Here is a 24,603-nt window from a genome sequence, read left to right as displayed (position 1 = left end):
CTCCTGAGCTCTATGAGACTTTGGAGATGAGCGACAACAGCTATGTCCCCCTAGATCTCATCGCGCCCAGGGCAAGGCTGCGGCGTTCGGCCGCTGCTGATCTCGATGGGGTAGGCGCCGGCCTCCCGTGGCCCACTGTTGATGATGGCGTCAGCCACAGGAGGATTTAGATAGGATCTCTCTTATCATCAGCTTTCGTTTCTTGCGAAGAATCATGAATCACCCCATGGGGGCATGTAAGGATCTGCAATGCCTTTGTACCTATTTTCCTTGTTATGAAAATTTGATGGACGCGCGTCCCATTAAGGCTCGGCCTCGCCTTTCTTTCCTCGCGATAGCTTGTTGCTCTACGCTGACGGGTCCCGGTCCCCGTGCATCCCGTTAAGGCTGCCAGGTCGCGATGCCGTGGTTAAGGCCAGGAGGTGCGCGGCCCGAGGTCCAGTAAGAGCCCCTGAGGCGCGATGCTCAGGAGGTCCCCCTTAGCGCCCAAGGAGCCATGGCAAGGGAAGAAAGGAAGATGACTTGGCCGCAACGGGGTTGCGGCATGGTGTGAGCGACTATTAGGCCCGAATATTTTGCTGATCTGAGGACGAGACTTATCTTGACGAATTCGCGGTGATTCATGATTCTGCGTCAGGGCTGCGTGCCAACTTACGTAACATAGCGAGGCCGGCCCGTGCGAGTTTTCCTTCTCCCGAGCTCCTCTCAATGCTCTACGTCCTCAAGTCCCGGCCCTCGAGCGAGCTCAGCCGCCGCTGGTATGCCAGGTCACGATGTCGTGGTCAAGGCTAGGGGGTGAGGGCTGGAGAGCCAGTAAGAGCTCCTGAGTCACGATGCTTAGGAGCCCCCCTTTTAACACGCAAGCGAGTCATGCGAGAGAAAAAGGAGACTCGCGGTACCGCCTGCTAACCTTCCCACGGGGTTCCTATGAACAGGCATAAGGAGAAACACGGTTTGTCGTTACTGCTGCCTGCCTACTGCTAGTGGGTCAGGATGAAGTGAAGGCACTGAGGGCCTGGTGAGGTGATGTGCATGGCGCGTGCCGCGAGCCAGAGCTCGACCACTTAGATTTGTCGGTCGTGGCAGGGACGGACGCATGCACCAGCACCATGCCTGTGTAGGGGCCCCGAGGGGGGTGATGATCGAGTAGGTGATGGCAGTTGGCAGGTTAAGCATGGAGAGCAGATTGACTGAGATAAATGCAGGAAGATACATGCCACCGGGTCCGGCCCGAGCGACGTGGGGATGATGCAGCCCGAGGGGCGCCCCCAGCGAGGTAAGCTAAAAGACATAAGTAAAAGGGATACATGCCACAGGGTCGGACCCACATGGCCTGGGAATAGTGCAGCCCGAGGGGCGCTCCCAGCTTAAATGAACTTGGAAGATGTCACCTGGGTCTATAGACGAAGTAGAGCTGGTGCAGCTGAACCCATGCGTCGAAGAAATGACTCATCATGAGCCACCGGGACCCTGAGCCTCGGGAGGCTCTGGAAGCTCGGGGGGTTCCCTGAAAGACGTCGCCATCTCCTCTTGAACGGCGTGGTACCTGGCCTCCTGAGCCGCCTGGACTTGCCGCACATGGCGCTGATGGGCTGATGCCACGCTCAGCAAGCCGAATGGCATGCGCACGAAGCTGTGTGGTGGGCCCTCACATCGGCCTGCACGCGATGGCCAGAAGCGTTCCTGAGACGCAGCCCTGTTAAGCCCTGGGATGTCGATGCAGGCGCGTAGCTCAGCACCCTTGCCTGGGTGGTGAGCCACACTTTGTGAGCGGTTGTCGCCATGCAAGGCTCTTGCGTCTTGTAGCTCTTCGGTGGTCTTGATGATGAACTCCTGGGTGGTGGGCATTCCTTGCCCCATGCTCTCTTGAGGAACACGTGTCGTGAAGCACACTTCCAAGTGGTGCCCAAGCGCCTCCCTTGTGAGATTGGCAAGGTTTGAGGCCCTCCAGAAGAGAGCCCCCGAGCCTTGCCTGAGGAGGGCGCTGGGCGCGCTTTCCTATGCAGTGGTGGAGGGCACCCCTGGAGCGGGCATCGATCCTGATGAGGCCCCTGATGCGACACCATCTCCTTGGGGTCCTGCACGGCGCGGTAGCTTCTTCTTGGGTATGTTCTCCGGAAGGCCTTCACTTCTGTCGTCAAGGTTCTCAATTGCCACGGCTTGGAAGGCGCGCTCAAGGGAGCACACTGCATCCCTTTCTTCACATGGGACCGTGATGACCCCCCCGCTTCCTGGCATTTTGAGAACATCGTAGCCGTGGTGGGTGACTGCCATAAACATGGCCAGGGCTGGATACCCGAGGATGGCATTGTATGGCAGGCGGATGTGCGCAACGTCGAAGTCGATGAGCTCGATGCGGTAATTCTTACGCTCCCCGAAGGTGACAGGTAGGCGGACCTGCCCTATTGGTGTGGTGGAACCGTCAGTCAGTCCTGAGAAAGGCTTGGTTGGCTGGAGCTTCTCATAGGGCACTTGGAGGCTGTCGAATGTGTCGGCGAATACGACGTTGAGCCCTGCACTACCGTCGATGAGAGTCTTGGTGACTTGCACGTTGCTGATGTCTAGGGAGCAAAGCATAGGGAGTGTGCCAGCGGTGGCTGCGCACTTGAGCGTGTCGGCCGAGCTGAGGGTGATGGCGCATTGGGACCACCGGAGCAGGCGCGTGGCCTTGACCTTGGGGAGCGCCGCGTTCACCTCGCGAGCGAACTGTTTGAAGATGCGCTGAGAGGCTGGGGCCTGAGCACCGCCCAAGATGCAAGCGACCGCGCGTGGCTCCTGGAAGCCCCCAGCCCCCTTGTCCTGGTGATGGTCGTCGTTCCTCCTTGGTGGCGGCAACAGGGGAAGACCAACGTTGCCATAGGGGCGATCCTCGTGAGGTGGGTCCCTCCAGGCACCCTCGCGAGGTTGGTCCTGCTAGCGGTCCTCCCAAGGCCGGTCACGCCACTCCTGGCGTGGGCCACGGTCGTCCCAGCGTCCGCCTCCGCGTCCTCCTCCGCGGCCGTAACCCCGGTCATTGCACTCAGGGTGTCGGCCGAAGCGTCCTTCCCGAATGGCTCTGAGCACTTGACAGTCACTGGTGTTGTGGCTGTTTAGGTTGTGGAAGGTGCAGAATGGGTGGCCGTTCTTTGATGACTCAGGCTGATTTCTGCCTCGCTTGGTGTGTGGCTCTGCTGCGAGCACTACTGCCTCCTTGCGCTTCACGTCTTTGGACTTGGCCTTCTTTTCCTCCACTCCTGCAGCCGGTAGCTCGAGGAGAGAGAGGCGCCCCTCCTCAGCTCTTGCGCACCTGGTCGCCAGGTTGAACAGCTCCTGAGATGTGCAAAGCTCCTCATCGATTGATAGCTCTTCCTTCATCTTGACGTTGCGGACGGCGTCAGAAAACGCTGAGATGATGGCCTCGTCCGAGACCTTGGGAATCTTGAGGCGGGTGTTGTTGAAGCGATGGATGTACTTCTGGAGGGTCTCTCCTGGCTATTTCTTGATGCGGTGTAGGTCGCCCGCGACCGGTGGGCGGTCACGAGTATCCTGGAATTTGGCAATGAAGCAGTCGCGCATCTTGTCCCAGGAAGAGATCGAGCCGTGCTGTAGGTTCACGAGCCAGGAACGGGCCCCATCCTTGAGAGCCATGGGAAACCAGTTCGCCATGACTGCTTCGTCGCCGTTGGCCGCTTCGATGCTCAACTCATAGAGCTGCAGGAACTTCGTGGGGTCGGCGGTGTCGTCATACCGAGGAGGCATATCTGGCATGAACTTGCCTGGCTAGGTAACGCTGCGCAGCTCAACGGTGAAGGCGCGGCAGCCTGCCGTGGTTGCTGGGCCCTGCTTCGGGGGTGGAGCTTGGTCATGGCGAGGTTCGCGCTGCGCCACTTCAGGCAGCGCGCGGTCTTGACGAGGTGGCGCGGGGAGCGCTGGTGCAGCTTCTCGCGGCCGCGGGATTTCTTGGCAGCTCCTTTCTTCATGCGCGGGCGCCGGGCGCAGCGGATCGCACCGTGGAGGCGCGCGCCTTGGCGCCAAGGCACCGTCTTGGGGTAGAGGTGGTGGAGGCGTGCCACGAGCCCCGTTGCCCGCGGCCTGCTGAGGGGGAGGCACGGAGTGGGACGACGCCAGAGAGCCCCCGCGGCACGGACTAGCTCGGCGACGCGGTCGAGCCACTCCTCATAGACGTCGTTGATGGGGCGGTAACGCGGGAGCTCGTTCGCAGCGATGAGCGCAGCCCGCGCCTCTAGTGGAGCGTGGTGCGCGTGGGACGAAGAGACAGCAGGAGTGAGTGATGGAGTAGCGGTGTGGCCGTCCTGCCGCACTGTAGGATGTTGCGAGGATGCCTATTGCTCGTTTCCCACCAGGCCAGTGGCAGTGTTGGCGGCGGGGGATGGAGAACGACGAGGTGGCCCGCCGACGGGAGCCGTCTGAGCGACGTGGGCGGCATGACAATCAGCTCTAGCACGGCGAGCGTCCGACATGGAGACGACGGATCGATGGGGTGATGAACTGATGGAAGGGAAGCTATGGCGCACCCCTACCTAGCACACCAAATGTCGGGGTATGGGGTCCCGGCATACCCTTAAGGTTCGAACACTTGGGTACGCACGAAGTCTTTCCCTCCAACCAATCTATGCTCTAGTTTGCTAGGATCTCGCGGACGAACTCGACGAACTCACAACACAGAAGGACACAAGGTTTATACTGGTTCGGGCCACCTTTGTGGTGTAATACCCTACTCCAGTGTGGTGGTGGTGGATTGCCTCTTGGGCTGACGATGAACTATACAAGGGCAGAATGGCCTCCTGAGGTTGAGGCGTTCTTGTGCTCGGTGAGCTTGTGTGTGAGGTGGTCTCTCTTTTTTGCTCTGGTCTTCTCTCTTTAGCTGTGCCCTCTCTTTTTCCAGCCCCCCTCTCCACTGTGGTGGCTAGTCCTATTTATAGAGGCCCTGGTCCTCTTCGCAAATACCGAGTGGGAAGGGAGCCAACAATGGCGGGCTAATTTGAAGGGGGACAGCTAGTACAAGCTATCCTGACAAAAGGTAGTCTTTGCCTGCACAAAGCTCTAGTGGTGACGCCGTTCTGGGCTCCACGGTGACCTCCGTCTTGCAGTCCTTGGTCTTGGTCTTGTTGCACCGAAATGGCAACCTTTTCCTGAGGCCTTGGTACTCTGCGGCTGTGCTTGCTCCCTTTGCACCAAAGAGGAAACAGGGACGATGTGCGCGCTAGCGCCCACCTGGTGTCGATCGTCATGGCTAAAGTCATGAGAACCTCGTGAGGTTCGCCTTGCCTTTATATCTCCGCTCCTCGTGAACCTGCCTGGCTAGGCCACTCCAGAGGAGGTCTTGCATCGTTCGCCTTGCGAGGCTTGGCCCCTCGCGAGGGTCTTGGTCGCTTCGTTGGTGAGGATGGGTCGTATGGCCTGCTGGCTTAGCTACACGGCGGGCAGCAGGCAGTCAAGTCTGGGGACCCCCGTTCCCAGAACACCGACAATCCTTCTGCCTCGCCTGATGCTCTAGAGGATTCTTTTTCCTCGCATACCCAGCTTTGGTTCGACCTTTAGGGTGCCGACCATCGCTTGGCGTCAGGGCGCCTGGAGCTAATCTCGGGTGGTTGCGGTCCGACGCGTCCGTGAGGGTGGCGCGTGACCAGGCGGTGGTAGCTTCTGAGGAGGGTAAGCGGGCCATCCACCTAGGTGAGGCCGCCCGCAAGCTGGCGTTGAAGGATGCTGAGGATGCCAAGGAGCACTGCCGGGTGGCGGAAGCCGAGATGGAGACCCTGTGCAATGAACGTGTTGCCGAAGCTCGTCAGTACGAGGCACGGGAGGAGAAGCTGTAAGCTCAAGAAGACGCGGTCGCCGGTCGTGACACAGAGCTGGAGCAGCTGGCCCAGGCGCTGGCCATGGAGCGCCGCCGTCTAGAGGAGCTGCAGGCGGAGAAGGCCCAGCTGGATGCCAAGGGGAAGATTCTTGATGAAGATCGCATGGCCTTCAAATCCCTTGAGATGAGGTCCCGCGAGGCACTGGAGGAGCTCTACAAGAAGGGCTTGGAGAAGCCGTCGGTGACTGATGATGATGGCCCCGCCCAGCTACTCCCTCAGCTTGTTAAGGCGCTCGAGGACGTCGTTAATGGGATTGGCCCCGTGGTGGAGGGGGAAGCCCGTGCGCTCTCCTCCTCGGCTATGATGCGCGTCCTCAGCCACCTTCATCTTCGCGACCCTGGTGCCGACCTTGGTGTCCTGCTCGAGCCTGTGGATGAAGAGCACTTCACAACTGCTGGCGAAGCCATGAAGGGCCAGATGGAGGCCCTGGTGAAGAAGTTCCTTGCCATCGATCCTGCACCTCCGGCTGATGGTGCCGCCGATCCTGCGACCACTGACGATGGCACGGGCGATGACGACGCTGCTGACGAGGAGTCGCTCCCTGACGATAGCGCCCAAGGCTGAAGAGGGGGCTTGCTGGTGTACAGTGGTGCTCCTGCCCATTTTTACTCTTTGCGAACTTTCCAACGATATGCAACGTGCCTCGTGGAGGCATCCAAACTTGTGTTTGGTATTTGAAGAATAGTATGTCTTGTAATAATTTGTTACAATTCTGCGTTTTCCTTCCTCTTTTCTTGATGTTCTACGTCAGCAGGGCCCGGCCCCGCGCATACCTCAGTCGCCGTTGGGTGTCCGGATCACCAGGACGAGACCAAGGGGTGAGGGGCTACGTGACTAGTTAGCATCCTGACTCGCGATGCTCAGGAGTCCCCCTTGACGCATGAACAGCCTGCGGAAAGGAGATGCGAAAGTAGGTCTTAGTGTTCTCCATCGGCAGGGCCCGACCCCGCGCGTACCTCAGCCGCCGTTGGGTCGTCCGGATCACCAGGACGAGACCAAGGGGTAAGGGGCTACGTGGCTAGTTAGGCTCCTGAGTCGCGATGCTCAGGAGTCCCCCTTGACATACAAACATACCTCCATACATGTCCTCGCCGAGGTCCCGCTCGGGTGGGGGCGCGACTACCAGGTCCCGGGGTCCTGGCAGGGTGGCGTACGCCAGGCATGATCTGAGCGTAGCCCCCGTGCCCAGCCCTCTCGTGCAACTCTCCCGAGGGAAAGCATTGAGGTGAGGTTGGACACCGAGCCAGGTGGCTCCTTAAGGTTGATGCAGCCATGGGCCGCCCTCAGTTGTTTATCACCAGTGCGGAGCATAGCACTTCCGCACTTGCACGGGCATAGCCGCTCCACAACCGTGTCGATTGCCAGCGCGGAGCATGGTGCTCCCACTGGTACGTGGGTGAGGGCTCCCTCTCAGTTGCACCTCACTTGATTCTTGACAGCTATGGTGGACCTGCGACATGGTTAGACAAGCTGCTCCGGATGAATCTCCTGAGGCGATCACATAAGAAGGACAAACACCAATGACCCTAGGAGGTGACGTGAATGGGGCCAGCACGCCAGACAGAACTCGGTCGTTGGGTTTATCAACGCTGCAGGGACGGACCTGAGCACAGACGCCCTGCCCAGTCTTCTCATGCAAAAAATCCTGAAGAAAGACAACCAGCACGCGACTCCCGTGGTGACGAAGCACCGGATCGTGCGCCATTGCTCGTCTGCCCATGATTAGCTCATGCGAGGGCCAAGCACCAAGGACCATGGGAGGTGACGTACACGGGAGCTGGTCCATGAGCCAGAGCTCAGCCTCTTGGATTTAGTGATGCTGTAGGGATGAACCCGAGCACAGACGTTGTGCCGGTCCTTAATCATGAGGCGGTCGCGGGTGGGTTTGCAAGGGCGTATGATGTTCATGGCATTGAAGTGCCGACTGGTGAGTGATAATCATAAGGTGACCCATGCAAGGAGGCAAGATAGTTCAGAATAGATGCAAGAACGATACATGCCACATGGAAGGGCCCGTGTGGCCTGGGGATGATGCGGCCCGAGGGGCGCCCCCAGCAGAGTAAGCCTAAGATGCAAAAAGATACACGTCGCAGGGACAGGCCCGTGCGACCTGGGGATGATGCAACCCAAGGGGCGCCCCTAGCTGAATGAACCAGAAAATGTCACCTGACACCGTTGTTGAAGAGGTGTTGGAGCAGCTGAAGATGCACGCTGAAGAAGTCGCTCCTCATGAGTCGTCCGGCGGCCGGTTCCTAGGGGACCCCGGAGGTTCCGGCTCCTCCTCCCCTAGGATGGCCTGGCGCCTGGCCTCGCGAGCCACCAGGGCGCCCTGCGTGATCCAGTGGAAGGTGATACGTCTCCAACGTATCTATAATTTTTGATTGCTCCATGCTATATTATCTACTGTTTTAGGAAATATTGGTCTTTATTATCCACTTTTATATTATTTTTGGGACTAACCTATTAACCGGAGGCCAAGCCCAGATTTGTTGTTTTATGCCTATTTCAAAGTTTCGAAGAAAAGGAATATCAGGCGGAGTCGAAACAGAACGAAATCAACTGGAGAAGTTATTTTTGGAAGGAAACACACCTGATGAACTTGGACCCCACGTCAGGGGAGACACAAGGGTGGGGGCGCCCCCCCTAGGGCGCGCCCCCCTGTCTCGTGGGACCCCTGTGGCTCCTCCGACGTCCTCCCTGCACCCATATATACCCACGTGACCTAAAACTTCCAGAACGCAAGATAGATCAGGAGTTCCGCCGTCAGAAGCCTCCGTAGCCACCAAAAACCAATCGGGACCCTGTTCCGGCACCCTGCCGGAGGGGGAACCCTCACCGGTGGCCATCTTCATCATCCCGACGCTCTCCATGACAAGGAGGGAGTAGTTCTCCCTCGGGGCTGAGGGTATGTACCAGTAGCTATGTGTTTGATCTCTCTCTCTCGTGTTCTTGAGATGATACGATCTTGATATATCGCGAGCTTTGTTATTATATTTGGATCCTATGATGTTTCTTCCCCCCTCTTCTCTCTTGTAATGAATTGAGTTTCCCCTTTGAAGTAATCTTATCGGATTGAGTCTTTAAAGATTTGAGAACACTTGATGTATGTCTTGCCGTGGATATCTGTGGTGACAATGGGATACCACGTGCCACTTGATGTATGTTTTGGTGACCAACTTGCGGGTTCCGCCCATGAACCTATGCATAGGGGTTGGCACATGTTTTCGTCGTGATTCTCCGGTAGAAACTTTGGGGCACTCTTTGAGGTCCTTTGTGTTGGTTGAATAGATGAATCTGAGATTGTGTGATGCATATCGTATAATCATACCCACGGATACTTGAGGTGACATTGGAGTATCTAGGTGACATTAGGGTTTTGGTTGATTTATGTCTTAAGGTGTTATTCTAGTACGAACACTAGGGCTGTTTGTGACACCTATAGGAATAGCCCAACGGATTGATTGGAAAGAATAACTTTGAGGTGGTTTCGTACCCTACCATAATCTCTTCGTTCGTTCTCCGCTATTAGTGACTTTGGAGTGACTCTTTCTTGCATGTTGAGGGATAGTTATGTGATCCGGTTATGTTAGTATTGTTGAGGGAACTTACACTAGCGAAAGTATGAACCCTAGGCCTTGTTTACCATCATTGCAATACCGTTTACGCTTACTTTTATCACTTGGTACCTTGCTGTTTTTATATTTTAAGATTACAAAAACTATTATCTACTATCCATATACCACTTGTATCACCATCTCTTCGCTGAACTAGTGCACCTATACAATTTACCATTGTATTGGGTGTGTTGGGGACACAAGAGACTCTTTGTTATTTGGTTGCAGGGTTGCTTGAGAGAGACCATCTTCATCCTACGCCTCCTACGGATTGATAAACCTTAGGCCATCCACTTGAGGGAAATTTGCTACTGTCCTACAAACCTCTGCACTTGGAGGCCGAACAATGTCTACAAGAAGAAGGTTGTGTAGTAGACATCAAGCTCTTTTCTGGCGCCGTTGCCGGGGAGGTTAGCGCTTGAAGGTATATCTTTAGATCTTGCAATCGAGTCTTTTAGTTTCTTGTTTTATCACTAGTTTAGTTTATAAAAGAAAACTATAAAAAAATGGAATTGAGTTTGTCTCATACGCTTCACCTTTTTAATATCTTTCGTGAGTATGATGGAAAGGATAATTGTGCTCATGTGCTAGAAGAAGAAATCTATAAAATGTTTGGCACTAAATATTTGAATGATGAGCATGATTGCAATCTTGTTGGTATGAATTCCTTGAATATCCATGATGCTAATGATATGCAAAGCCACAAGCTTGGGGAAGCTATGTTTGATGAAGATGACTTTTTTTGTCTCCCAAGTTTTGATGAGAAAATTTATTATGATGAAAGCATGCCTCCTATCTGTGATGACTATTGTGATGACACGTATGCTTTAAAGAATAATGGTAACAATGAAACTTGTCATCTTGATTTCAATTTTCAATCCCATGATAATTACTTTGTTGAGTTTTCTCCCACTACTATTCATGAGAAGAATTTTGCTTATGTGGAGAGTAGTAAATTTTCTATGCTTGTAGATCATGAAAAGAATGATTTAGGTGCTGGTTATATTGTTCAATTCATTCATGATGCTACTAAAAATTATTATGAGGGAGGAATATATGCTTGTAGGAATTGCAATAATATCAAGTTTCCTCTCTATGTGCTTAAAGTTTTGAAGTTATGCTTGTTTTGCCCTCCTATGCTAGTTGATTATTGTTCCCACAAGTTATTTGCTCACAAAATCCCTATGCATAGGAAGTGGGTTAGACTTAAATGTGCTAGTCATATTCTTCATGATGCTCTCTTTATGTTTCAATTCTTATCCTTTATGTGAGCATCATTGAAATCATCATGCCTAGCTAGGGGCATTAAACGATAGCGCTTGTTGGGAGGAAACCCCATTTTATTTTTGTTCCTTGCTTTTTGTTCCTGTTTAGTAATAAATAATTCATCTATCCTCTGTTTTGATGTGGTTTTATGATTTTAATTAGTGTTTGTGCCAAGTAGAACCTTTGGGAAGACTTGGGGAAAGTCTTGTTGATGATGCTGTAAAAAACAGAAACTTTTGCGCTCAAGAGAACTAATGCCATTTTTATTTTGACAGTGATATTGAGTTAATTATTTTTGTAGATGATTAATATATAAATTCCTCAGGTCCAGCAATTTATTTGAGAATTTTATGAGTTCCAGAAGTATACGTTTGATCCAGATTACTACAGACTGTTCTGTTTTTGACAGATTCTGTTTTTCATGTCTTGTTTACTTATTTTGATGAATCTATGGCTAGTAAAATAGTTTATAAACCATAGATAAGTTTGAATAGAGTAGGTTTAACACCAATATAAATAAATAATGAGTTCATTACAGTACCTTGAAGTGGTGATTTATTTTATACTAACGGAGCTTACGAGTTTTCTACTTTAAGTTTTGTGTTGTGAAGTTTTCAAGTTTTGGGTAAGGATTCGATGGACTATGGAACAAGGAGTGGTAAGAGCCTAATCTTGGGGATGCCCAAGGCACCCCAAGGTAATATTCAAATATAACCAAGAGCCTAAGCTTGGGGATGCCCCGGAAGGCATCCCCTCTTTCGTCTTTGTTCATCGGTAACTTTACTTGGAGCTATATTTTTATTCGCCACATGATATGTGTTTTGCTTGGAGCATCAATTTATTTTGTTAGGATTTGCTTTATGTTATTTAGAATAATGTTTTGCATCTTTTATTTCAATAAAAGTGGTATTGATAGCCTTTACTATGCCTATGTTACAAGTATACATGTTGCTGTTTGAAAACAGAAAGTTTACCGCTGTTGCAATAATTCCCTAGAAAAGTCAGAATGTGATAAAATGTTGGAACATTTTGCATATTAAGCTCTGATAAATTTCTACAGTGGGAATTTTCTTTCATAATTTTTGGAGCTATGGAAGTATGGATGTTGCAGCATTCTTGACAGACTATCCTGTTTAGGCAGATTGCTGTTATGTTTGCATTGTTTGCATATGTTTGATTCTTTAATGATTCTATTTGAGGATAGGACTATTAAATATGCAGAGTAATTTAGTATGCAATGATGAATAATAATTTTAGTGGTTTGCTACAGTAGAGTATGATAAGGTTTTTGCAATGGTTTATACTAACTTATCTCACGAGTCCTTGTTGAGTTTTGTGTGGATGAAGCTTTTGAGATTTAGGGAGACCATGATATGAGAGGAATTAGGGAGACACAAAAGCTCAAGCTTGGGGATGCCCAAGGCACCCCAAGATAATATTTCAATAAGTCTCAAGCATCTAAGCTTGGGGATGCCCCGGTTGGCATCCCACCTTTCTTCTTCAACAACTATCGGTTAGTATCGGTTGATCCTAAGTTTTTGCTTCTTCACATGATGTTTGCTATTCTTAGATGTCATTTTATTTTGCTTTTCTTTCTGTTTGAATAAAGTACAAAGATCTGAAATTATTAAATGTTAGAGAGTCTTCACATAGTTGCATAATTATTTGACTACTCATTGATCTTCATTTATATCCTTCGGAGTAGTTTGTTGTTTGCTCTAGTACTTCACTTATATCTTTTAGAGCACGGTGGTGGATTCGTTTTATAGAAACTAATGATCTCTCATGATTCACTTAGATTATTTTGAGAGTCTTAAATAGCATGGTAATTTGCTTAAAATCCTAATATGCTAGGTATTCAAGAATAATAAAAATTCACTTATGAGTGTTTTGAATACTAAGAGAAGTTTGATGCTTGATGATTGTTTTGAGATATGGAGATGGTGATATTAGAGTCATGCTAGTTGAGTAGTTGTGAATTTGAGAGATACTTGTGTTGAAGTTTGTGATTCCCGTAGCATGCACGTATGGTGAACCGTTCTGTAAAGAAGTCAGAGCATGAGGTGTTTATTGATTGTCTTCCTTATGAGTGGCGGTCGGGGACGAGAGATGGTCTTTTCCTACCAATCTACCCCCCTAGGAGCATGCGCGTAGTACTTTGTTTCGATAACTAATAGATTTTTGCAATAAGTATGTGAGTTCTTTATGACTAATGTTGAGTCCATGGATTATACGCACTCTTACCCTTCCACCTTTGCTAGCCTCTCTAGTACCGCGCAAGTTTCACCGGTACCATAAACCCACCATATACCTTCCTCAAAACAGCCACCATACCTACCTATTATGGCATTTCCATAGCCATTCCGAGATATATTGCCATGCAACTTTCCACCTTTTCGTTTATTATGACATGCTTCATCATTGTCATATTGCTTTGCATGATCATGTAGTTGACATTGTATTCGTGGCGAAGCCACCATTCATAATTCTTTCATACATGTCACTCTTGATTCATTGCATATCCTGATACACCGCCGGAGGCATTCATATAGAGTCATCTTTGTTCTAGTATCGAGTTGTAAATAAATAGAAGTGTGATGATCACCATTCAATAGAGCATTGTCCCAAAAAAAGAAAGGCCAAAAAAAGGGGAAAGGCCAAAAAAAGGCCAAATAAAAAAAGTAAAGGCCAAATAAAAAAAGAAAATAAATAAAAAGGAGCAATGCTACTATCCTTTTTTCCACACTTGTGCTTCAAATTAGCACCATGATATAGCGAGTCTCATATATTGTGCTTCAAAGTAGCACCACGTTCTTCATATAGAGAGTCTCATATGTTGTCACTTTCATATACTAGTGGGAATTTTACATTATAGAATTTGGCTTGTATATTCCAATGATGGGCTTCCTCAAATTGCCCTAGGTCTTCGTGAGAAAGCAAGTTGGATGCACACCCACTAGTTTCTTTTGTTGAGCTTTCATACATTTACAGCTCTAGTGCATCCGTTCCATGGCAATCCCTACTCACTCACATTGATATCTATTGATGGGCATCTCCATAGCCCGTTGATACACCTAGTTGATGTGAGACTATCTTCTCCCTTTTTGTCTTCTCCACAACCACCATTCTATTCCACCTATAGTGCTATGCCCATGGCTCACGCTCATATATTGCGTGAAGATTGAAAAAGTTTGAGAACATCAAAAGTATGAAACAATTTCTTGGCTTGTCATCGGGGTTGTGCATGATTTAAATATATTGTGTGGTGAAGATGGAGCATAGCCAGACTATATGATTTTGTAGGGATAACTTTCATTGGCCATGTTATTTTGAGAAGACATAATTGCTTTGTTAGTATGCTTGAAGTATTATTGTTTTTATGTCAATATGAACTTTTGTTTTGAATCTTATGGATCTGAATATTCATAACACAAGTAAGAAGAATTACATTGAAATTATGCCAACTAGCATTCCACATAAAAAATTATCTTTTTATCATTTACCTACTCGAGGACGAGCAGGAATTAAGCCTGGGGATGCTTGATACGTCTCCAACGTATCTATAATTTTTTATTGCTCCATGCTATATTATCTACTGTTTTAGGCAATATTGGGCTTTATTATCCACTTTTATATTATTTTTGGAACTAACCTATTAACCAGAGGCCCAGCCCAGATTTGTTGTTTTATGCCTATTTCAGTGTTTCGAAGAAAAGGAATATCAGACGGAGTCGAAACAGAACGAAATCAACTGGAGAAGTTATTTTTGGAAGGAAACACACCTGATGAACTTGGATCCCACGTCAGGGGAGACACGAGGTGCTCATGAGGGTGCCCCCCTAGGGCGCGCCCCCTGTCTTGTGGGACCCCTGTGGCTCCTCCGACGTCCTCCCTGCACCCATATATACCCACGTGACCTAAACCTTCTAGAACGCAAGATAGATCGGGAGTTCCGCCGCCAGAAGCCTCCGTAGCCACCAAAAACCAATCGGGACCCTGTTCCGGCACCCTGCCGGAGGGGGAACCCTCACCGGTGGCCATCTTCATCATCCCGGCGCTCTCCATGACAAGGAGGGAGTAGTTCTCCCTCGGGGCTGAGGGTATGTACCAGTAGCTATGTGTTTGATCTCTCTCTCCCTTGTGTTCTTGAGATGATACGATCTTGATGTATCGCAAGCTTTGTTATTATATTTGGATCCTATGATGTTTCTTCCCCCCTCTTCTCTCGTGTAATGAATTGAGTTTCCCCTTGGAAATAATCTTATCGGATTGAGTCTTTAAAGATTTGAGAACACTTGATGTATGTCTTGCCGTGGATATCTGTGGTGAGAATGCGATACCACGTGCCACTTGATGTATGTTTTGGTGACCAACTTGCGGGTTCCGCCCATGAACCTATGCATAGGGGTTGGCACACGTTTTCGTCGTGATTCTCCGGTAGAAACTTTGGGGCACTCTTTGAGGTCCTCTGTGTTGGTTGAATAGATGAATCTGAGATTGTGTGATGCATATCGTATAATCATACCCACGGAAACTTGAGGTGACATTGGAGTATCTAGGTGACATTAGGGTTTTGGTTGATTTGTGTCTTAAGGTGTTATTCTAGTACGAACACTAGGGCTATTTGTGACATCTATAAGAATAGCCCAATGGATTGATTGGAAAGAATAAGTTTGAGGTGGTTTCGTACCCTACCATAATCTCTTCGTTCATTCTCCGCTATTAGTGACTTTGGAGTGACTCTTTCTTGCATGTTGAGGGATAGTTATGTGATCCATTTATGTTAGTATTGTTGAGGGAACTTACACTAGCGAAAGTATGAACCCTAGGCTTTGTTTACCATCATTGCAATACCGTTTACACTCACTTTTATCACTTGCTACCTTGTTGTTTTTATATTTTCAGATTAGAAAAACTATTATCTACTATCCATATACCACTTGTATCACCATCTCTTCTCCGATCTAGTGCACCTATACAATTTACCATTGTATTGGGTGTGTTGGGGACACAAGAGACTCTTTGTTATTTGGTTCCAGGGTTGCTTGAGAGAGACCATCTTCATCCTACGCATCCTAAGGATTGATAAACCTTAGGTCATCCACTTGAGGGAAATTTGCTACTGTCCTACAAACCTCTGCACTTGGAGGCCCAACAACGTCTACAAGGAGAAGGTTGTGTAGTAGACATCAGAAGGCGACAACTGCGTTCAGCGGACCGAAGGGCATGTGAACATAGATGTGTGGGGGACCCCCGCACCGACCAACGCTCGATGGCCAGAAGCGACCATGAGATGCGGCCCTGTTGAGCCCTGGAACATCGATGTAGACGCGCAGCTTGTCATCCGCGCCGAGACAAGGAGCTGCACCAGGTAGTGGGCGGTGGTCGCCGTGCATGGCTCTTGCCTCTTGAAGCTCCTTGGTTGTCTTGGTGATGAACTCCTAAGCACCAGGAAGCTCGTGCCTTGTGCCCTGATGAGGGAAGCGTGCGTTGAAGCATGTCTCCATGTGGCGCCTGAGCGCCTCCCTCCTGACATTGGCTAAGTTAGAGGCCCTCCAGAAGAGAGCCCCCGAGTGGAGCCTGAGGAGGGCGCCGGGTGTGCCTTCCTATTCAAGGGAGGAAGGCACCCCATCCATGGGCGCAGATCCTGAGGTGGTGCCACCGGAGACTCTGCCCTGCTGAAGCCCTTGGCAGAGCAGCTGCTTCTTCTTCTTGTGGACAGCCTCAGGAGGGTAGACGTTGCCTTCGTTATCTAGGTTTGCGGCCGCCGTGGACTGGTAAGCACGGTCGGGAGAGCACACCGCGTCCTTTTCCTCGCAGGCGACCATGATGACGCAGCAGCTTCCTGACATCTTGAGGACATTGTAGCCGTGGTGGGTCACTAACATAAACTTGGCCAGGGCCGGATACCCAAGGATGGCATTGTACGGCAGACGGATGTGGGAAACGTCGAAGTCGATGAGCTCGGTGCGGTAGTTGTCACGCTTGCCGATGGTGACAGGGAGGCAGACCTGCCTTATTGGGGTGGTGGATCCGTCGGTCACTCCTAAGAAGGGCTTGGTTGGCTGTAGCTGATCATTCGACACTTGGTGGTGGTCGAACGTATCGACAGAGAGAATGTTGAGCCCTGCGCCGCCGTTGATAAGAGTCTTGGTGACAAGGACATTACTGATGATGGGTGAGCATTGGGAGGGTGTCGACAGTTGCCATGCACTTGAGCTGGTCGGACGAGCTAAAGGTAATGGTGCACTTGGACCACCTGAGAGGGCGCGTGGCTTCGAGCCTGGGGAGAGCCGCGTTCACCTCATGTGTGAACTGCAAGAATATGCGCTGGGAGGCTAGGGCTTGAGCGCCGCCTAAGATGCAGGCGATGGTGTGCGGCTCCTGGAAACCCCCAGCCCCCTCGTCCTGGTGATGGTCGTCGTTCCTCCTTGGCGGTGGTGGCAACGGAGGAAGGCCAGCCTTGCCTTGAGGTCGGTCCTGACGAGGCTGATCCCTCTAGGCACTCTCATGAGGCTGGTCCTGCCAGCCGTCCTCATGAGGCCGGTCGATCCACTCCTGGCAGGGGCCGCGGTCGCCCCAGCGTCCTCCATTTTGTCCTCCTCCTCCGCCGTAGCCTCGGTCATTGCACTCGCGGCATTGGTGTTGTGGTTGTGCACATTGTGGAAGGCGCAGAACGGGCGGTTGGCCTTGGATGGCTCGGGGTGGTTGCAGCCGTGCTTCATCTCTGGCTCGGCCATGAGCATGGTCGCTCCCTTGCGCTTCACATTCTTGGTCCTGGCCTTCTTGTCTTATGGGTCGGCGGCTGGAAGCTGAAGAAGGGAGAGGCGTCCCTCCTCAGCTCTCGCGCACTTGGTTGTCATGTTGAACATCTCCAGAGCCGTGCACAGGTCCTCGTGGATGCCAAGCTCCTCCTTCTTCTTCCATCAGATAATGCTGAGATGATGGCCTCGTCCGTCACCTTGGGGATCTTGAGGCGAACACTGTTGAAACACTAGATGTACTGTTTGCAGGGTCTCCCCTGGTTGCTGCTTGATGCGCCACAGGTCGCCAGCGGTAGGCGGGCGTTCGCGAGTGCCCTGGAAGTTAGCGACAAAGCGCTCGCGCATCTCTCCCTAGGAGGAGATTGATTCCGCAAGCAAGTACAGGAGCCACGAGCGCGCGCCCTCCTTGAGAGCCATGGGGAACCAGTTCGCCATAACTTTCTCGTCGCGCTGGCCACCTCGATGCTCAGCTCGTAGAGTTGCAAGAACTCAGCAGGTTCGGGGGTGCCATCATAGTGCGGAGACATGTCAGGCTTGAACTTGCCGGGCCAAACGACGCTACACAGCTTGGGGTGAAGGCACGGAATCCTGGTGTGGTCACTGGAGCCCGCCATGGAGTTGGAGTCTGGTCTTGGTATCGACGCGCCGCCGCCACGGGCAGCGCACGGTCTTGACATGGTGATGCAGGGAGCACAGGAGCGTTTTCTTGTCGCCGAGGGACCTCCTGGTAGCTTCCGTCTTCATGCACGGGTGCCCCGCGCGGTGGGTCGCGCCGCCGGGCCACACGTCTTGGTGCGAGGGCGACGTCTTGACATGGAGGTGGCTGAGGCGCTCTGTGAGCCACGTTGCCCGCAGTACGAGGCGGACGTGGCAGCGAGAGGGATGGTGCAGGAGAGTCCCCAGCGGCGCTGACGAGCTCGGTGATGCGGTCCAGCCAGTTCTCATAGAGGTCGTCACTGGGTGATAGCGTAGGAACTCGCGCGCCATGAGTAGTGCAGCCTGCGCATCCGTAGACCCGCGGCAAGCATGGGATGACGAACCAGCCGGAGTCAGCGATGGGGTGGCGGTGCGTCCGTCCCGCTGCACGGAGGGGTGCAGCGACAAAGCCTTCCACTCGTTTGCTGCCGGCCTGTGGCGGCGTTGGCAGCGGGTGATGAAGAGCGGCGAGGAGGTCCACCGACGGGAGATGTCTGGCTGACGCGGGCATTGAGAGCGGCTCGGCGCTTAGCGCAGGCTCGACGGGCATTGGCCATGGGACTGGTGGAGCGGTGAAGCGTGGATCGATGGAGGAAAAGCTTTGGCGCACCCCTACCCAGCGTGCCAAATGTCAGAGTACGGGTTCTGGCAAACCCTTGTGAGGTTCAAACTCTGGGGTGCGCACGAAGTACTCTCTCTCCCCTATCTCACTTGCTCAATGATTCCCCGGCCTAGCTCGACGAACCCAAGGAACACGAGACACGGAGGTTTATAATGGTTCGGGCCACTGTGTGGTGTAATCCCCTACTCTATTGTGGTGGTTGATTACCTCGAAGGCTAAGGATGAACTAGTACAGTGGATGAACAACCTCAGGAGGAGAGGTGTTCTTGAGCTCGGTGAGCTGGTGCATGTGAGGATGGAATGGGTCCAATCCCGGATCAAATGATTTCTATCGTGGTGGCGAGGTCCTATTTATAGAGGCCTTGGTCCTCTTCCAATTGTTAGGCGGGAAGGGATCCCACAACGGCCATATTTGAAGGGAGACAACTAGTACAAGCTATCCTGCCAAAAGGTGGTATTCACCTGCCAAAGGATCTGGTGGTGATGCTGCTGTGGGCTCCGTGATAACCTCTGTCCTGGCGTCCTGGCGGTCCTTATCTTGTTGCACTGATATGGAAAGCTTTGCCTGATGCCTCGGGACCCCGCGGCTGTGCTTGCCGCCTTAGCACCAAAGGGGAAAATGGTACACTGTGCCCGCTGGCGCCCGCCTGGCCTTGGTCATCACGGCTCACGTGACGTGAATCTTGCAAGGTGGCCCTTGCATAGATATCAGCGCTCATCAGGAGCTAGCCTAGAGAGGCCACCCCTAGGGAGGTCTTGGTGTCGTCCGCCCTTCTGACGCTTGGGAGCATCGAGGGTTTGCAAATAGGAGAAGGCGGGCAACCAAGCAGGCTTGCCGCCCTTCTGACGCTTGGGGCCTGCTGACCCTCCAGCTGTTGGTCTTCAATTGCTGCCACTTGCCGACTGGTGGAAGCCGACTGCTGGGCCTTGCGCTTGTTGTTGTTTAGTTGTTGGCGTCGACTGGAGTCACCAGCCGGCGTCTGAGGACCCGAAGGGAGAACTTTCGCATATACGTCCACTCGGAGCTCTGACTTCATGGAGGAGTCAGGAGTGGCATACTTGTCTGATATGATCTGCAGCTCGTCGAGTGTAGTCAGCTCGTCAAAGAGGAGGCGGTGCGTGAGCAAGGTGCCTTCTCCGCACCTGGCCATGAAATACTCTATGGCTTGCACCTCATGCACCCCTTCGTAGTAGTTGCGCAGTTTGGCCCACCACGTCAAGTAGTCGCACATGGACTCGGTCGGGCCTTGGACGCACAAAGAGAGCTGGCGAGGCTTGGGCGGCCGCTTGTAGGTGCTGGTGAAGTTGTGGATGAAGACTTCGGTGAAGTCCAGCCAACTGTTGACGCTGTAGGGCATGAGGCTGTTCAGCCATGCCTGGGCCGTGCCCTGGAGCATGAGCGGAATGTCGTTCACAGCAAGGTGCTTGTTGCCGTTTGCTATGTTGATGGCGGTGGAGTAGTCAACCAACCAATCTTCTGGCTTCACGGAGCCATTGTACTTGGGCATATCTCAAGGGAGCGAGACCCCTTTGGGAAAGGGCTTGTCGCAAATGCGGGGGCCAAAACAAGGCAGACCGATTGCATCTTCTTCTTCTACCACCAGAGATCGAGCCACTCGGTCGATCCGATGGTGGGCATCGTTTTCTCCGACTCCTTCACGGGTACCTAGCCGGTCTCCGAGAGTCGGGTGCTCAATAGCCGGCCACAAGACGCGCCTCTCTCAGCGCGGGGGAGGCGGACGATCACTCCGCTACTCGACTACTCGAGGGCGACCATCTTAGTCGCGCTCGATGGTGATGCGGGTGCGGCTGCGGCTAGCAGCCGGCTCTTGGTCTCTTCAGTCACGGGCTACACCTTTCAGCGTCTGGGAGGTCATGTTGTGCTCTCGGCGGCGGGGGGGGGGGGGGGGGGGGGGGGAGGTTCTCGGCGTGCAGGTTGGGTTCCACCATGCGGCGACCGGTTTCTTGTTGCACGACGGCCGCGTTGAGGAGCTATGGGACGCGCTCCGTCATGCAGCATCGCTTGTCACCCTCCAGGTAATCCAGTTCATCTGCCGCCGCCTGGGCAGCGTGCAGGTTCTCAAAGGGAGTGGTGTAGACGGGGCGGTCGGCTCCCAACATGCTGGTGAGGGCCGCACCATGCTGCCGAATGGTGCCCATCCAGCTCGGCTTGCCAGTAGCCGGCGTGCCACAGACGGTGCGGTCGATCTCGTGCTGGTAGGCTTCGTTGAGATGCCTCATGGTCGCCAACCTCAAGCGAGACGTGGAACGCTTGTAACGTCGTTCCATCCGCGTTCTTCGCAACGGGCGCGGATAAGCCTCGCACTGCCGCCTGCAGCGGGTCGTGAGCAGCCCCATCAGAGGCTCCATCGTGGCTGATGACCAGCACCTCCATGACGGTGCTGCTACTAGCGCACTGGTCGCAGGAGGGAGCGGGTCATCGATGACCACCATGTTGTCGGGGAAGGAATCGGGGGATACCCCGTCAAAGTCGACGAGCATCGGGTTGGTGTAGCCAACAGACTACGTCGAAGGCAGGCTCGTTGGCGATGTCGATCTTTCCATGGAGGTCTACGAGGAAGCTTTCGGAGCTGGCTGCACCCAGGTCAGGCGCAGGCTCGTCGGAGAGGCGGATCCCGCCGACAAGGTTGGCGAGACTACTTGTTGTGCAAGCGGCTTCCGCGCCGCGCAGTGTGTCGACGCAGACGCCATCCGACATGCTGGGCTGGCTGCGTTGGCTGGGAAGGAAAAGGGTTCCCATCCAGAATGTGTTTCCGTATGACGGTGCACCTTGCCCCATGGTGGGCACCAAATGTCGGGGTTGTGCAGCGACATATGCCAAGGGATGGCTAATCATGGAGAGGGACAAGAGGACGTCGTCGGGCTCTAGAAGAGGGAGTGAGCGAGACCGCATACGCTTGCGAATCTTACCCAAGATCGGGGCTCTCCTACGAGAAAACACCCCTAGTCCTGCTGTGTGGGGTCTCTGCATGATCACTATCTCAACAAGGTATATATAAGCTTGCTCCTTGAGCTGTTTGGCTAGAGGAGGAGGAAGAACAAGGCTAGCCCTGTTTCACTCTCTCTATGTGGGTGTGTGTCTTCTAAGGTTCTGAACCCCTTGCATGAGGAAGCCTGGGGGGCTTATATAGGCCTACCCCCTAGGGGTACAATGGTAATTCGGCCGGGTGTAGGGCCCGACCGTTAGTGTCTCTAGACGCCGGCTTCTCCGCCGGCTGTTGGGGCATGCTGCTTGGTGGTTCCCGCCGACTATCGTGTACTCGACCGACAGGCCGTACCCGCCGCTTGCGAGTCTGGTGGATCGCTTTGCACTGTAGCCTTGCTACTGATGATGGATGCTTTGTCGGGGGAAGTATGGATATAGTACCGCCACTTGGTGGGCGTTCATTGTAGCCACTCCCCATCTCTTATGGTTAATGGCACACAGACTTTGAGAGGGGTTGCCTGCTAGGAGGCGGCCCGCCCCCGTTGCCGCCTTCTGGGGCTCGTCGATAGGTAGGGCCCGCCATCTGCAGGCCGTACCGATAGGCCAGCGTGGGAGCGTAGCTCCCTATGTAGTAGGTGATATCATGGGACGTGTGGCTACAATATGCCGCTCGGTGAGGGGCATCTGCTTGGTATGCCCGTACTATAGCCGCGCTCAGGCCCAGATTCGGGGGTGGCAGGTTGCACTGTAGCCACGCCCCGTCCTGTCACAGTTATGTGGGTGCAAACATTGAGGGCACAAGGCGCGACCTGCTAGAAGCCGGCCCACGTAGCCGCCGTCTAGTATTCTGCTGCCTTCTAGCAGCCGGCCTCCTAGACCAGGCGGCCCAAGAAGTCGGTCGTTCGTCCAGGAGGTGTGGGGGCGCCATCGGCCCCGATGTCTTGAAATACCAAGGGGAGCTGATGAGGCTACCTGTGGCCATTTACTCCGACAGTGCAGGTGATTGCTCCACATTCAAACGACACAAGTGTCGTCCGTCCGTCCATCTATCGCCCACATTAATGATACGCGGTTGCCGAGGCGGCTACTCCGGCACCACCCGTCCGTCCCTCTGCCGCCCACCATTGCTATATAAACTGCTGCGCCAACCATAGCCGTAGTTATCCGCCTTTGTTCCCTTTCTCCTGTCCACACCACTCCTCGTGCTCCAACGCTCTTCGGGACGGGCGGATGGTGGACCAGAAGGAGATGGCAGCCATTGCTGCCGACTAGCGATAACCCACAAGTATAGGGGATCACAACAGTTTTGGAGGATAGAGTATTCAACCCAAATTTATAGATTTGACACAAGGGGAGCCAAAGAAATATGTGAAGGTATTAGCAGCTGAGTTGTCCATTCGACCACACCTGGAGATTAATTATCAGTAGCAAAGTAGTTTGATAGTAGTGACAACAATAATAGTAACAGTAACAGTGATAGCAATAATTTTGTAGCAAGTGTAACAATGATGATAGTAGTAGTAACTTAGCAGAAATAACATAAGATAAATTCATAGGCATTGGATCAGTGACTTGTTGTATGATATTCATCATGTGGCAGTTATAACCTAGGGCTATTCGGCACTAGCTCTAGTTCATCGATATAATGTAGGCATGTATTCCGTAAATAGTCATATGTGCTTTATTAAAAGAACTTGCATGACATCTTTTGTCCTACCCTCCCCTAGCAGCAGGGTCCATATTGGAAACTATGGGATATTAAGGCCTCCTTTTAATAGAGAACCGGAACAAAGCATTAACGCATAGTGAATACATGAACTCCTCAAACTATGGTAATCACCGGAAGAAGTCCCGGTTATTGTCACTCCACGGTTACCAGATCATAACACGTAGTAGGTGACTATAACTTGCAAGATCAGATCTAGAACATGGATATAATGATGATAATACAAACGGTTCAGATCTAAAATCATGGCACCCGGGCCCAAAGTGACCAGCATTAAGCATGGCAAAGTCATAGCAACATCAATCTAAGAACATAGTGGATACTAGGGATCAAGCCCTAACAAAACTAACTCGATTACATGATGAATCTTGTCACAACCCTAGTTTAGCCTTTGCTTGTCCTTGCATTATCATCATGTCTAAATTCTGAAATTTGAATTGAGGGAGTTTTCAAATCCTCAGAAACCTTCGAAAAATAATCAACATTTAATTCTCATCAAATGAGTCCAAAGAAATGTTCCTGTTACTCGGTGACAATATTGGTAAGAGGTAAAATTCAAACCAATATTTTTGGAATTACAGAAATATTTAGTTTGGGCCTTTGACTTAAATCAATGACATATTTGAGTTGAATTTATTTCTGTTATATAAGAAATAAAGTTCAAATATTTTTGTAAGTTGCTTGTGACCTTGGACTAGTTCCTGAGACCACGTAACAATTTACAGAAAGTTCAAAAAAATGATTTGATGTTTTAAATCAAATCAAAACCAATTGCAGAAAATAGAAAATAGAACAAAATTAGAAAAATAGAAAAGGGACTTACTTGGCTTAACTATCGCGGCCCAGCTGGCCAGCCCAGCTGGCGGCCCAGCCACTGGCCTCCTCTTGTCGTCTTCCTCCTTGCCTGAAGGACGGGCGCGTGCCCGACGCATGCGCACCGCCACCCGACCACCTCCTGCTTGCCGCTTTCCCCCTCGATGCTCTGGAGATGCCACGCGACCCCCCTGGAGCCGTATGGATCCCCCACACCTCCTCTTCCCTCCTTTGTCTCGCTCTCTCTCCCGTAGCCGAACGCCACGGTCGCCGCCGATCACTGCCACCACGGCCACC

The sequence above is a fragment of the Triticum aestivum genome, chromosome 4A, assembly GCF_018294505.1.
Source record: "Triticum aestivum cultivar Chinese Spring chromosome 4A, IWGSC CS RefSeq v2.1, whole genome shotgun sequence".
NCBI lineage: Eukaryota > Viridiplantae > Streptophyta > Magnoliopsida > Poales > Poaceae > Triticum > Triticum aestivum.
The sequence above is the reverse complement of the archived record's forward strand: the minus strand, read 5'-3'. Positions refer to the sequence as shown.